The sequence below is a fragment of the Bactrocera neohumeralis genome, chromosome 4 (assembly GCF_024586455.1).
Source record: "Bactrocera neohumeralis isolate Rockhampton chromosome 4, APGP_CSIRO_Bneo_wtdbg2-racon-allhic-juicebox.fasta_v2, whole genome shotgun sequence".
NCBI lineage: Eukaryota > Metazoa > Arthropoda > Insecta > Diptera > Tephritidae > Bactrocera > Bactrocera neohumeralis.
In genome coordinates this window covers 7,805,566-7,822,388 of record NC_065921.1, presented here as the reverse complement: position 1 = coordinate 7,822,388, position 16,823 = coordinate 7,805,566, and the positions used below count along the sequence as shown (strand labels likewise).

At 36.0% G+C, this 16,823-nt stretch overlaps 1 protein-coding gene across 2 annotated transcripts in view; it reads right to left on the bottom strand.

The window, feature by feature from the left end:
• The window catches only part of LOC126756875 (uncharacterized), a 375,204-nt gene that overhangs the window by 278,791 nt on the left and 79,590 nt on the right, over positions 1–16,823 (bottom strand). Inside the window, exon 1 of one of the 2 annotated variants that reach the window (XM_050470359.1) lies at positions 5,662–7,961. The exons of the other annotated variant lie outside the window; for it this stretch is intronic. The gene's annotated coding sequence lies outside the window, so the exon portion shown is untranslated. Of the gene's footprint in view, positions 1–5,661; positions 7,962–16,823 lie in introns of those variants that run through there. 2 annotated transcript variants of the gene reach the window in all.

Genomic DNA, 16,823 nt, shown 5'->3' with positions numbered 1-16,823 from the left:
TCTACATTTCTATCAGCTGCTTATTAAAATTACATAAGATATTCTATATAAAATCTCTGAAGTAACAAATCTCAAGCCATAATCTCTCTACCAACGTGCTTGATACCACATAATATTTGGAACAAATACATTTTTTTTATTACTCGTTACTTCCGAATTATCTTGAGATCTTTCTGTAACCTATGGTTTCGAAAGCTCATTCTATTTGCTTGCTCTTTGAATAGTGAAACTAGTACTTATTCCCGAACCTTCCACTGAGAATTGGGTATTAGATATCTGGTATAATAAAGTGTAATTGAGAATATTATGATACAGGGAGTAATCCAAAACAGATCATATGTATGATAAGCTTTAATCCAGAAAGCCAATGCTGTTATAAATTAGTTTCAGAAGCCGCAAAAATGTTCTGTTTTCCCTTAATTAGGGTTGCACAGAGATTTTTCGTGCATGCAGGATCGATATGATTATGCACAAGGGATCATAAGGAAGACACACGGTCTCGAAAAGACTGTAGAACGATTATTAGCCTAGTCACAGGTCACGACTTATTGGCATTACATGCGAGACATATGAGTATTTTTAACGACGACACATGTAAAAAGTAGCCACGATAGAGACGCTGGAATACCTCCTCTGCAATGCCTGGTCTTACCTTGAGCTCGTCTTAGATATCTAGGAGCTTCCTAGTTCAAGGAATAGGGTGAAGTAACATAATTAGATATCAAGTATCTGCTAAACTTCCCCAAACTTCTGCATCTGACATAACAAAGGACCTGTAGGTCTATGTATGGCGTGGCAGCCAGCCATTGTAGTTTAACCTTACATAAATTTAGGGGCTTATAAAGTGACATTTATTTGAAGCAAAATCTTACAAAATTGAGTAGTTAAGTGAGTTAATCTGAGTTAATTTTAGCCGTATGATCACGTGTTAATATTTTGGCGTCAGAAAATATAGAATTGTTTTATGAAACCTGCGTGAAATGTACCTGTTCAACAGAGTTTCTGATAAAAACAAATTAACACAAATGTACATATGTATATGGCCAGTTATCTTTATAGCTTAGCCAAAAGGGAGAGTCATATACATACATACATATATATGTATGTTTGTGTTTTAAGCACACAAAGTGATCACATGCAATTGAATACTTTTTGCGTGAAACGAACGTTTAGGTTGACTGATCGCTGACAGTAAAACAACTTCTCATCCTTAGTAAGATTTATTCACACTACATACCCTCTACAGATTTCCATATTTGCGAGGCAAATTCTTACATATTTATGGCGATTTATAATACATACTTAAGTAAATGTATGTATGTATATAACCAGTTCCGTTAACGTTTGCATTGCCGTTAAAGTGTTCAGGTATTTACACTTAATAAATAAGCAAGCTTAAGTGTTTAAATTTGGATTTTAACGAATGCTTATTTATTATTTCAATTTACGAGGAAATAATCGGAAATGGAACACACGCAAAACACTTGTCTGCGTATGACGCTCGCAATAGCCTTGTTGTGTGAATTGACTGTCTGACTAATGTGATTTGCGTGGAATTGTTAACATTTTGTGGAAATATTTAGTAGAATTTATTTGTTTACACTTCAGCAGTTTTTCTTTTTCTAAAGTTTGGAAGAGGGGTGTTTACTAATGATGACTTCAAAAAGCTTCTGTTCTCACAATTTTATTTTGTGTTAATTTAATACAGATCAAGAAGAGGCGTTAATTACTAAGCTCACTCTGAATCACTTTCAAATGAATATTTAGCTTTAATGTGAAAAAGGTGCGAGAGAGAGAAAGTGCTTTTTACAATTGAACCAAGCATCTCATCACAAAAACCAAATTAGTTAATACATTTTTTTGGTTATAATATGTGATATGATTATGGTATATCTTTACTTGTTTTATAAATTATATTTGATATTGAAGATATTATATTCCCATTGAGTTCCCAAGAAGATCATCACTTTAATTTCGTCGCTGTCGCATATTCATTGGATGTCATACAAGTATATCTCTTTAAGTTTCAGTTACATTATTCGTTTCTTGGTTGATCTTCTGTCATCTAGATGTATTGTTATTTAACCAATAGATAATATTGCAATTCTAAAGCCACCTTCAAATAACATGCGGAACATTTGAGAAGCTTGTCATATTAAAAATATGCTACAACGGCAGGTTTATCGAAAGATAACCGATTTTAAAAAACATGTCATGTTATTTTTGTTCAGTATTGTTTGACATTTCATCAAGGGGAAACTTACGCCTGAACAACGTTTACAAGTCGTTCCACTTTATTACGAAAATTCACGTTCTGTAAAGAATGCTCTTACGTCGGGATCTTAAATTAAAAGCGTACAAAATACAGCTTGCGCAAGAGCTGAAACCGCTCGACCTTCCCAAGCGACATCACTTCGTTCTATGGGCTCTTGAAAAGTTCCAAGAAGATCCGACGTTTTCGAGCCCAATTTTGTTCAGCAATGAAGTTCATTTCTGTCTCAATGGCTGCATTCCATTCAGAAAAACACAAGTTTGGTACGGTTCGTGGGCCGGTGGGATCATCGCTCCATATTTCTTCAAAAATGATGCCGATGAGAACGTAACTGTTCAATGGCGATCGTTATCGCGCCATGATAACCGACTATTTGATGCCTGAAATTGAAGCTCGTGATCTCGGCAGCATTTGGTTACAACAAGGCTGCGCCACTTCTCACACATCGCTTCAATCTATGGATTTATTGAGAGAACAATCCGGTGAGTAGATAATTTCCCGTTTTGGGCCGGTCGATTGGTCACCAAGATCATGTTACATCGCACCATTAAACTTTTTCCTGCGGGGATATGTCAGATCTAAAGTCTATGCGGACAATCCCTCTTCGATTCAGACATTGGAGCAAAACACCACTTCTTTCATTCGCCAGTTAAAAGTCGAAATGCTCGAACGAGTCATCGAAAATTGGGCTCAACGGATGGACCATCTGATCTTAGTCGCGGCCAACATATGAAAGAGATAATTTTCAAAAAATAAATGCCAAAGACTGTTCTTTAGAATAATAATAAAAATTTCCCATTCAGTTTGAAGTTTATATGATTTTTCTATAAAAAAGGAGGGAACCTCGAAATGAATCACTATATAGTTAAACTCATAAAATTCAGAAAAAAGGTATATATTTTTTAAAGTCTACTTGGAAAAAGTTCCATTTTAGATAATATTTTATCGATCAATGAACTCTCCATCTAACAAATATCTCATTATAATGGAAACAAAACAGCAAGGCACGTGGAGCGCACTAAGCCTATAATTGACCTCAAGTAAAAACGATAAGAACAGTGTTCAATCATAAAACGGTACATTTGCCTCGTTAATTTAGACTTAACTTCTAAGTAGAAAAACATGGCAAAGTGTAGATAATTAAATGACTCACTTAGAAATTTACCAGATATGATCTTATCCACTGACGACAGTTTAATAGATTTACTAATTGTTTCACGTGCGTTTAGACTAAAGTCAAAGCCAAACTGGAACTTTACCAATTCACAGAAATTTCTAGATTTATTTACAGCAGTACTTATAAATTTACTTAGTCATCGTAATTTACTTGAAATTTCCAGAAACTAATGTTAAAACCGCGATAAATCTACATACATAATTCGAAACGAGATATAAACTAAACAAAAAAATAAAAGAATGAACGCGAACTAGCCACCGAATTCACCATCAAACGAACAAATTTACTAGAAAAAATTCGAAAAATAATCAACAACCAGTTTTGGCGAAATACACATCATCATCAAATATCGAGCGGCAGTACGTTACTCAGCCGTTTTTAAATTAACACAAATTGGCGGGGCGTCTACAAAGATTTCAGACAAAGCTGCCAAAGGTGGCAAAGATACATACTTACTTAGTATATATGAGTTTAAAATGAAAAACGTACTATGTTTGGCACAAAATCCGTCCTTAGGTGAGGTGTGGAGGCACGTTATATATGTAGTCGAAATTGGAAATGTACTGCGCTCCGAAAACGGTTTTACTTTTGCTTTTTCGCGCATATTCGTAAGCAAAAAACATATTGCGAGCGAGACATAATTTAAAAAAAACAAGAAAAAACGTTAACTTCGGTTGCACCGATGCTAAATACCCTTCACAGGTGCATTTCTGCTAGCAACTATGTGTTCAGTTTGTATGGAAGTTATATGCTAGATTACATTGTTGCTTTAGAAAATAATATATACCAAATTTCGTGAATATATCTTGTCAAATGTGAAAGTTTTCCATACAAGAACTTGATTCCGATCGTTCAGTTTATATGGCAGCTATGTATATGTTATAGTGGTGCGATATCGGCCGTTCCGACAAATGAGCAGCTTCTTGAAGAGAATATAACATTTGCAAAATTTCAAAAGGATGTCTTAAAAACTGAGGGACTATTTCGTATATATACAGACAGACAGACGGACAGACTGACAGACAGACGGACATGGCTAAATCGACTCAGCTCGACATACTGATCATTTATATATACTTTATAGGGTCTCCGACGATTCCTTCTGGGTGTTACAAACTTCGTGACAAACTTAATATACCCTGTTCAGGGTATAAAAACAACAAAAAAAGAATTAGGTAAAAAGCAACGGAAGACTTAATAAAATTGCTAAAACTTAACAGAAACTTCAGCAGCAGCTGGCAGAGAGAACCAATTAGTAACGTCATAATAAAAAGATTAAGAAGCGGGCACATGTGAATGATGAAAAAAATAGAAATAATCAAACAAGCAGTTTACTAAGTGCGGAGTTGGAAATAAAATGAAGCAAATAAATTAGGAGAGCGAGCAACAAGTGTAACATATGTACGTGTATATATAGTATGTATGTATGTATATCCATCTTTTTGAAATCGCTTACGAAATCTATAAGCACACAGTTTTGCACAATTCATGATAACTGCGCTCGAATATTTAAGAATGTTGCTAAATAAAGTAGAACTGTGAGGAATTCGTAACTTAAAAACTCTAAGAAATACATTAAGGGCCGTTTTCTCAATGCCTGGTTAGCAGAAAGTAGTTAAATTCATATGAATTCTGAAGTATAATTGCCCGGCTAAGACTTATTTGTATTCCTCTATTATTTTCTTTGTTCTTACATTTATTGAATTCGTTCTGATAATAACATTCTGCGCCTAAAACTCTCAGTTTTTGAGATCTCGATCTGAAATTTTGCACTGTTCATATCTCGGAATCGCCGATATCGCACCACTATAGCATATACAAACTGAACGAACAAAATTAAGTTCTTGTATAGAAATTTTTTTTGATTGACACAACCTCCGAACAAATTGTTTAGATCCAATCACCAAATTTGGCACGAATTAGTATCTAAATCAACGACACAAACTCCGAACAAATTATTCAGATCGGACAACGGCACGATTATGATTCTTTGGGCGAAGCGATCTGTGGGCATGAGCGGATATAGGATATAACCGCACTACAAACTGACCGATTAAAATCAAATTCTTTTATGGAAACTTTTTAATTTTTTCTTTCGATACAACTGAAATTTCCTTTTTTTTGTTTACACAAATTTTTTTGCAACTAAAACAGCTAGTATTTTTATTTAATCTTCTTATGAATTTATTATTAAATACTTATGGGACCCTACCTTATAAATGAAACATATTAATCCCACGTTGTTTGCTCTCGTATATTTGCTTTTTATAACACGTTTGTAACGTTTTGTACTCAAATAGGTTTGCACATTTTCTATTTCACAACAAATTGATTTTTATTGATTCATATTAAAACATTATAACTTTGTTAAAATTTACACTGTTTTCTTTACTGCTAAAACTTTTTTTCACACTTGCATGCTTGAAGTAATTTTCGAAATTTATTTATAATTAGTAAACACTTGAATTTGTATATTTTGTATTCACTGTGTATTTGTATATTTTCAAAATTTTTTAATTTTTTTAATATGCCTTTTCGGTTTGATCAATATTTTTGTTAAATTTTCAGATTTATTAATATTTTTTTTTAATTTTATCAACAATTTTCACTTTCATATAACTGTTATAATTAATTTCACTGTTTAATATTAAATATTCGCTGATATTGCAATGTAATTATGCTGTTTGTTTTGATTATTCGAATATTTAATCAGCTTTTGATGCTTTTATTGGCCTTCAAATTTTATTGCATATTTTATTGTGCTGCAAATTGGCGTTGCTACACATATACATACATATATGTCTGCATATGTATGTATGTATGTATATTACACATCTGCCACTGCAGTTTGCCACTGCCACTGTTGCTAACGTTGGCTTTGTAGTGCACGTTTGTTGTTGTTTTTTATTATTCACGCTATCTGCTTTGATCGCCGCTTCTTGGGTGTTGCAAAAAACGCTTTCTCTCTGCACTTTGCAATGATTTTCACCTCTCATTTGCTGAGCACGCGACTTTTTTTATTGGATTTTCAACTGACTTTTATTAATGCTTTTGTTTTGTTTGGCACTTTCTTCGCACACACACACGCACTATTTTCGTACCGACTTGTTTCGCGTCGCATTCACCTCACTTTCTATATTTTATTTATTTCGTTTTTTTTTTTTCAATTTTTATATTTTCGAGCTGTATTACCACTTGCAGTTGTCGGCCGTTTTGTCGATAAAACCGACAACAACAAATTCAAAACACTGTTGACTTGAGGTTGCGCAAAAAGCCTAAAAAAACAAATACTACGGACGAGCAACAAACAAATGGTATCTATGAGATACTTTCAAAATGCGAACACGTCAAGCAATAGGTTTTCAACTCGATTTCAGCTTCTATACGCCGCGCCGATGAAGCAATACAAAAATTGGGCAATGCGATTTTGATACGAGTATGGGTTGGCTGGTTGGTTGGTTGGTTGGTTACAGCCGTGAGTTGGTTGACTGGTTGCTTGTTTCGCTGGTTATTTGCCCGATTTGCCACTTTGCGCTGGCAACTTCTATGCGAACACGAACACAGGCTGACGTCGTACTGTAGCTACGTTTATTATATAGATATATTTGTGTGTAGTGATGTATAACTGCGCGCGTACACTTGCACCTGTATGCCGCACACACGCACACCAGCGCAGTCGCTGCTGCTGCTGCTGCCGCAAAGAAGAAGAAGCACACGTTTCGTCAACGAATTTTGCGAATATTCGTTGGCGCTGTCGGGCGTTTGACCGCAAATAAATTGTGGTTAATGCTTATTTACTTTCATCATTGCAATTATTTTCATTTTCACTGCTCACGGAATTGACACACTCACACAAACGCTTACATATGTGTATGTATATTCTATTGTAAAGCAATTTTCAACTTGGAATTCACACTGCCTTGCGAATAACTTTTAATAACAAATATATATTTTGTTGCTTTTAATTTAAGCACAAGCGAAATCTACACACTCGCCAATATACCATACAATGTATCGTAACGTATTCAATCGCCTAGTTAAACGAATTGAAGTAATCGCGCGCAGCACTCGCTCTCAGCAACAATGCCAGAGTAGTGTATTTCGTTGGTGCTTCGCGCTCTTCACCACAGCACTTCGCGTACACACGCATTCGCTCACTTCACATATGCGCCATTGTTGTTGTTGTTGCTACTTGGCACGTATCAAACGACATCGACTTTTCATTACTTTGCACTCGGGCTTCGTGTTGCTGTTGTTATTGGCAAATTTTTTGTTGAAATTTATTTTTTTCCTGCAACACTTTTGCAAAATCTAGCTGCCACACAAATCAGCTGTTGTTGGTTGAAACAAAATCACTTTTCATCACAGCATCTTAAACGATTTGGCGATAGATTAGTTATAGGAAAAATAACCGTACCGTTCAATATTACACTTGAGACGCGTTTTAACTGCGTAGTCTCACGATTTACTTACGGAGCGGCCGCACACTAAAAGAGTAACTTTTCGACTGAATATTTTCGAGCCAGCAGTAATCGCACGGCCAGCGATGAATTTCAACGTTGCATGTTGTTGTACGGCGAACGCTGCGCCGCTGCTGTTACTTGCTTTGGTGTTGCTGTGACTGCTGCTGCTGCTGCCCACTTTGCTACACTCCCACCACTCCCCATTAAACACACACTGTTGACTACCCAGCAACGGCCTTCGGAGCTGCGCTCACTCACTCACTTACTCGCCCGTTCGGTTTGCTCGTGCCCGTGCTATATAACGAAAGCGTATGAATAAGTGCGCTCGGCGGTTTGTTGATTCATGGATTTTTCTTTTAGCACATACACCACACTTTGTGTTGTTTGTAGTTGACTTGGTGTTTATTAAGCGTTTATGTGTGTGAGTGACTTTGTTAAATTTATTACTCACCGCAGATACTTTGCTCTTAGCATCCACCCAACTTTGCTGCGGTACGCATTCAGTATATTTACATCTTTTTGCCTTCACCTCACACTCATACAAACTCTCTCTATCTTACTCTCTCTGTGCTTTATTTATTTGCAAGCGGTTTAGTCATTTCTCTGTTTTTGGCATATGCTTTGTTTTGCCTCCGCATCCCTTCATTAACGCAAAACAAAGCGGTATACAATGCGTAATTATTAAGATATTGAATGCGCTCTAACACCTTTCAATATTTGTAGTTGTGCGTCATATGTTTGCGCCGTCAGTGCGCGCTCTCACACAGAATATATTCTCTGCTCTCCGTTAAGCATCAACCGAAATGTTTGTTTATTTATGCTTTACCTTTTTGCCACGACTTTTCGCAAACATTTCTTGGCTCGTATAACAGTTTCGCTGTCCGCAACATTCGGCGATATGTTGCAGCAACATGTTGTGTTGCGAATGTTTGCAACAGGCAGTGTAATTTGTTTACAGAAGAGGTCAAAACTGTGGGTAGTTCACTTTTTTGCGTTTTTAAGTCAGACATTCTCAGCTACAATCAGTTAAATAGCTCTTTTTCTTTTTTTAACATATTACGGGTCGATTTAAAAACACACGTGTGAACCGAAATTTTTTTATTCGGTATTGGGAATGTTATCTTAGGGTGTTTTAGTGCTTTTGTATACCAAAATTTTCCGAAATTTGGTTAATTGAATTGACACATTGGTCGCCGTACACGGTGTGAACCGAGCGAATGAAGATCATTTTTTCGATTTATGCAGGAAGATTTCAACTATTTTTGATATCACCTAACACTGTTTTTTTATATGAAAATATTCTAAGAAGGTCATGGCTAGGTTATACCGTCCGAATGTATGAAAACACTCCAGCTCTGAGGGTATTCGATGCAGTTCCCGTCGGGGGAAACAGAGGAAGACCTCCACTCCGTTGACAAGACCAGGTGGAAAAGAACCTGGCTACACTTGGAATCTCCTATTGGCGCCAAACAACGAAAAATAGGAACTACCGGCGCGCTGTTGTAAGCTCGGGTATAACCACGTATGCGGTGTATAAGCCAGTAAAGAATAAAAGGATTCTGAAAAAAAACTCCATTTTAAGACTAATCGGAAAGAAAAGAGCAGAATTAAATGGAAATGTATACTGAGCCCTGAGGTCCATTGTTCCCTCATTTACAAGAGGTCACCTAGGCAGCACTCCCATAAATTCCTGGATCTTGCCATACGCCATTGAAGCACTGTACACCCTACTGATATATACAGGGATGGATCCAAGGATATGCAAATCAAAATTCAAACTACATGTAGGTGTTGCGGAGTTTTCGGCAGCACAGAATCGACAATTTTCTGTAGAGACTGTACCCATGATAAATTGACACTTCTTGCGCCTGAAGTATCCAATGTAAATTGACATCTGGACTTGTCTCAGCAAATGTTTATTATTTGTTTAAACCATGCGAGGCTATAACCTTCAAGGAACAGTATTGTCTGGCGCAGGCTAGAAGTTTTATCCCTCTCCACTCTCTCCACCTTTCAGAACAGCTTATTTATGGTGTAGAGACCTACCACTAAGAAGTACAGGAACCGCTTTCTGTCCCTCCATCCAGACTAGGTGAACCCGGTTACAGACTGACAGGCTGTTCAGCCATTCTATGCACTCTTGAACCTGTACCCATTTAAACTCGCAAGATGAGCTCGCTTTGATTGCAAGAGCTGCCATTTCATCCAGAAAAAACTATTTTGATGTGGTTTGTTGGCCGGTGGAATCATCGATCCATCTTTAAAAATAATGCCGGTGAGTACGTAACCGTCAATGGCGACCGTTATGGCGTCATGATAACCGACTATTTGATGCCTGCAATTGAAGCTGGCGATCATTTGGTTTTAACAGCAGTGCCGTGAGCAGTTAATTTCACGTTTTGGGCCGGTCGATTAGCCACCAAGATCGTTAGATTCTTTCGTGTGGGATATATAAAGTCTAAATTCTATGCGAATAATTTTGCTTCGATTTAGGCCTTGAAGCAAAGCATCACGCGTGTTTTTCGCCAGTTACCAGTCGAAATCCTCGAACTAGTCATCGATAATTGGACTCAACGGATGAAGCATCTGAGACGTAGCCGCGGCCAACATTTCAAAGAGATAATCTTCAAAAAATAAATGCCAAAAAATGTTCTTTCGAATGATAATAAACATTTCCCATTAAATTTGAAATTTCTGTGTTTTTTTCTTTAAAAAAGTAGGGAACCTCGAAATGGATCATCTTCTATATCCTTTTCCATTATTATCTTATTTTTTTTAGAAGAAAATCAGTTGAGTATAATGAATCTTTGTCTCTCTCAAAATGGGAAATCTGATTAACATATTGACCGAAAGCTATGCTATTTTTACACGTCACTTTTGTAGGTTAGATCTAAGTACGAAAGATATGAATTCAATTTCAGCGCCCTGTCAGTAAGGTTGTCTATAATTAGTGTAATTTTTATTGCACAAACACTTCCGAGTTGTATTTTCTATTTTATCGGCAATACGCAGATTCGTATTGGAATCCCCTCCCTTTGATTTCAATGGGAAAGCAACCTACTCAGTAATTACTCAGTACACTTAAGTATATGTCTATATATTCAATATGCTTTCAGTATTTTCATATTTACTTGCTTTTCTGGCACACACTTGCGGCGCTGCAAGGCAATTAAGTACAAATTGATTACAGCCCTCGCGTTTAGTTATTAATAACTATGTTTATACTGCGATTTCCTCACCTCACATTGCCACCAATTGACTGTGTGCTTAAGTGTTCGCAGCCAGAATTCCACATTTTCTCGCTACGAAAATAGCAACAAACACAACAATGCAATTGCAATAAAAAGGATGAAAGCGGCGAAACAATGCGAACAATAATCATGACCGACAAATTGTGATAATTAACTTGGCTTAAATGGTTGTTTTTATTGTTGTTGGTATCGTACTCTTCACTGGCAGAAGTAATCATTAATCAAAGTGAATGAAGAGTTGCGGGAGATGCGTGGAGGAGCCGTGAAATTGCGTGGAGTAGATGTGAAGGAAAGTAAGGAAATGTTTATATATGGTAAAGGCAAATAAAGAGGTTGTTTTATATGGAAATGTAGTAGTTTGAAAGAGAAACCAGTTTAACTGTAACATCAGCAGAACTCCAACTTGGAAAAATATATTTTGAGTAAAGAAATGTTGCTTAAACGCCACAACAAGAAACCGTTTTTGCGTCGTACTGTGACTGATAATGAAACCTGGATCATTTTAAAGAAGGCATAACCATAAAAAATCATATGTCAAACGTAGCCAAACAGCCACATCAAAGGCAGAGCCTAATATTCATAATACCAAAATAATACTCTGTACTTGGACAGATGATCTGAACGACGTGTTGTATCATGAGCTCCAAGAACCGGGTGGAATCAATAATCCGGAACGATCGTTACAGACAATAACAATCAAATTCAGCGAGCGTTTGCCGAAAATCGTTCGAAATTTCCGACTAGACACGGGACAATAAATTACCATCATGACAATGCTCGACCTGACGTTGCAAGACCGGTTTAAAACTATTTGGAAAACAGCGGCGGGGAAGTTTTGTCTCACCCGTCCTATAGCTCAGACCGTACCAATTCTGAATTTCATTTCTTCCGGTCGATGCAAAATGTTTTCACCGGAATGAACCGTATTCCAGTCATCAGATTATGGTATACAAAAAATTGGCTTAATTCATTCTTGGCCGCCAAGCCAGCGCAATACTTTTGGCATGGAATCCACAAATTTGCAGAAAGCTTGGTAAATGTTTTAACTTCAGATGACCAATACTTTGAATAAAGTTATTATACATATTTTTCTTAAAAAACGTTCAAATTTGAAAAAAATGCATGAATATCGTTATAGACCCGATCTTATCAGAAATTAATAAATGACTGTTAATGAGAGTCTTTGATTGTAAGATCATAAAAACAGAGATTAAGACTAAGACTTAGGCTGAACTATGGCAAAATAAACATGTTGAGCTCTGTTGAGAAAGAAAAGATGATGACCCTAGCAATTTACTGGTCAGAAATAACAACTTTAATTCACTTTCAGTTTAATTTCAGTCTGTTAAAATCGAATTTTTAATCTCCACTTCGTAATATTCCTTACCGACACCCAAATTCTGCCATTTTCTTATAAGAGAAAAGCTATCTCAGACTCTGTAAAAAGAGGAACCAGTCCGAGATGAGTTCGGGATTAATTGAAATGACATTTTTGATGTTTTTAAGTGGAACAGTATTTTGTTCGATCTTATCATATGAAAAGACTCATTGCGACCTTTCGTAATCGAAGGCCTGCAAAAAGCGACTAATGATAAAAACGTACTAATCTATCTCAAAATACACCTTAAAAATTTCGTTTGGGTCTTATTAATCCTAAAGATATGTGTTGGAGACTAATACAATCCCAATTGTACCCTATAGACAGTAATCCAGGACAATTTTTTGACAGACCCTAACAGAGCTATGTCATGTTGGGCGAGTGCTTCCGCAAATAGTATTCAAACATATTTAGCTTAATGAGAAATAAATTGATTGTAATATTTGGTTGGCTCCGATATAGTTGCCTTTAGAGAGCTATTAACAGCACAAGCGTTCATCAAACGCAACAAAAACAAATTATTAGAACTTAAGGACAAATAGGCATTCATAGACATTAATGGTTACAGCTATTCATTGCAAGTGGATTCGAGCTCCTTTGTTTCTAAAATGCACCAAACATACTATATATAAAAATATTTCCAATTGTGATCGAGTGTCAAAATTATGGAAACTTGGTAATAATCCAACTATATAAAGTAGTAGTCTGAGTTTGAGTAAATCATTGTGTCTCGACAAATTGTCAAAGGCATCTAGATCATTCGTTACTGTAGGCTTAGCCTTACAAATGACGGATGTTTGTGAAGATTAGTCAGCAATTACGCTTAACACTTTTCCATCGATCATCGAAAGCTCCAACTTGTATATCTCTACCACGTATTATTGGATATTATCTATCTCGACGCTTACCAAATCAGTAGACTCTTTGCAAACATTATTTTAAGGGATCTACAATAACGAGTACGATAATGGGCGAGGATTTTGCCAAAGAATGCCATTTTCCATTTTCACTTCAAAAATCACAATACCAATAAAAAACACTCACATCTCGCCACAACTCACCCTGAATTTTAAGTTGTGACTTCTATCGCAACCCATTTAGACAAGTGCGTCAAAATTTCATATTTTTCATCATCCAATGAGATGAAGGCTCAACAGTTCGAGTTATTGTATAGTCTAGCATATTTTGCAATGGAACTCGCGCAGAACATGCGCCCGTTCTTATTGAGTCCGGATAACACATCTTCTTCGCAGATAGCAAAACAACATATGTTTGGAAGAAATTAGCATTATCCGCCTTGTAACCAGTTTGCAAAAGTTCACATATATGACTTTTTGGTGTATTCACCATCAATGTACCGGACCAAAGCTTCCTCTGGATCTGGCAACTGTTCAGGAACATCTATACTTGTTTTTATTTTTCTAGATGAGTCTTGATCTATGGTTGGAATTGGTTGGAACCAGTGCAGAATTCTTCTTCGTAGCATCTGTTTCCTCATGCCTTACTGCAAAATGTGTTCGTTTGCAGACCGACATGATTGCTGAAGATATTCCACATTTTAGCAGGTACGTATACACCTAAAAACAGCTGGTCTGTGGCAATTTACACACTAGATGAACTAAGGCTTAACACAGTTATAAATTTTCGGCCGGGCAAGACCTTTCTCGCAAAGTTTTACTCCACAGAAGCTGAAATTTGCTTACAAAAAGGGTACTACAAAGATTGATGGTTTCAAACAAGAATTATGAATAAAACATGTATACACAGGTCACAAAAGATTTATTCTCTTTTAATATATACCTTGACCTTAGCAAAAATGAGAAAATAGTTGCAAAACAGGTGAATTCCGAAAAAATATCGCAAATGTAAAAACAAGTGTCTGAATTGAAATATCATGTGTAAAAAATTGGAGGCTACCTTATGTTAATTTTGAGAGCTGATTTATTTGATCGAACTTATCGGTTTTGATATTATTTATTTGATAAATGAATATTCGGCTTTTTTTGAAAATTTGTTTAATCTTAAGTATAGAATAACCAAATCGAACACAGTGCTTTGCTCTGAGTTCACTGCAGTATTCATATTCCTCATAAAATATGCTTTAAATGGCATTTATCAAATTATGAATCCTTTTGCATACATGTGTACATATATTTTTGTTACATAACAACACCTCTCGACATTCAAAATAACGCAAATTGTATGCCAAATCTAAAAAGTTTTCACACACCTTCATTTTACTGCTGCCTAATTAATTAAATATATCGATTTGCCAATTTGCTGGCATTAATATCAATTAGAACTGCATACCGGCTTGCATTTGCCATGCAATAAATTTCACATTTGCAATCACGTTAACAGCCGCCGGCCATCACTCTCCGGCTTACGAGCACACACACACACTCACGTACTCACGTGCAATTTCACAGGTGCTCACTTTCGTCCTTACAAGGTTCATTTAATTCCATTAAATTTTCTTTGAGTGAATTTCAATTTATTGCGCAATATTTATGCAATATTTAAATGCCAATTTATTGCTTTTTATCTGATTTCGAAATGCAAATGTGTGCGTTTAGTCTGGAAATTGCAAGGCCTAAGGTCTGCTTATGAATTATGAGTAGGACTTTATATTTTCTATGTTGAACAGCTTGAGGCATTTTATGAGTACTTCTAAGGAATAAACATTTTTGTTGTAAAGTTTTACAACAATGGCAAACGGAATGTAATAATCAAATTATATTTAGTGCGTAATCTGCCAATATTATTTATGGAAATAAAAATTGATGAATATATTATATATTAAGGAAGATATTGAGTTGTCGTGAACAAATTTTTAAGGAAGCTTATTATAACAATTTGTGAACTAATGGAGCAAAATGATTTTAGTGAAGGGTCTACACAGATTCATTTATCAGTATTATAGTTTCTAAAATATTAAAAAAAACTGCAAAAAAATAAATATTTAATGAGAGATGCAGAAAATGCAATCAAAACGAACTCCATTCAACACTTTTCGCCGTTCTAAGTCAGTTATGATCTGATCAAATTTGACCCGGACTGGTCCATTTTAACTACACGCCAAAACCGAATAGATGAAAACTCCTTCCAAGCTTGGCACAACATTTTTTATTTGAAGTTTGATCCCCATAGTGGATTTTTGGCAGCGAAAAGCTTAAAGAAACAGTGCAAGAAAATGGTCTTGTTGATATCAGAGAGATACCTAAGGATTTCAACATCTATGATTGGTCAACTAAACATGGTTAATATTTGATTTTAGAAAAAGAACTGACAACCATAGCAAAAACGATTAGAGGTCGCGAAAGATATGCTTCACATCCTAGCTGAGAGCTCCACATTCATCAAAATCTGAATTACTGATTACGAGAGTTTGGTCTATGAATATGACTTAAAAACGTGAAACAATCCAGCGAAAAGGGCTTCAAAAATGAGCCGAAAGCGATGAAATCACGTCTAAGTCGGTCAACAACAAGGGATGCTCATCGGTTTTTTTGATTGGCATGGTGTAGTTTATTATTTGGTGCGATGTCACATTCCAGCATGATTATGAATTACGTTTTCGTCAAACTCGAAACAAAAGTCATCGCTCAGCAATCGTTCTCCCACATTTGGCACCCTGTGACATTTTTCTGTTTTCGAAACCGAGAAAATCTGCTCCAAAACCATCAAAAGTCATTCACATTAACAAGAAGTATCTACAGTTCAACAACTTTTTTTTTAAAGTGGATGTGGGCCCAACCTCTAATAAGTTTAAAGTGCATAGCTCCGAAACCATTCAACATATAATAACCAAATTCTCTCGTTGCAAATCGTTCGTGAAAATGGATGAATTCAGATTATAACACAGCTCAATCCTCATGTAATGGTTTAAATCGAACTACAACCACCCATACTTCTAATATAATACAATTTTAAATTTCATCTGATTCTTTCGCTTTCCAGATACTGAGTATGTGGACCACAGTTCCTATTGCGATCTTTTTACCGAAAATTTCGATCAACCTTTCAGATACATATATTATTAAAATCTGAAAAGAATTTTCGCCGACTTTGACCTTTTTACAAGTTACGAGAGTACAAAATACTCGGTCACACCCGAACTTAGTGCTTCCTTACTTTTTAGTATTCGTTTAGCTATCAAATAGAAGTATCTACTTGTATAGTATATCTTTCAAACATTAATTGTCGGCAGCTGAAACCGAACCTCGTTCAACGTAGTCCTCTAACCACTTAATAAAGGGTGATCCAAGTAGAAATATTTTTT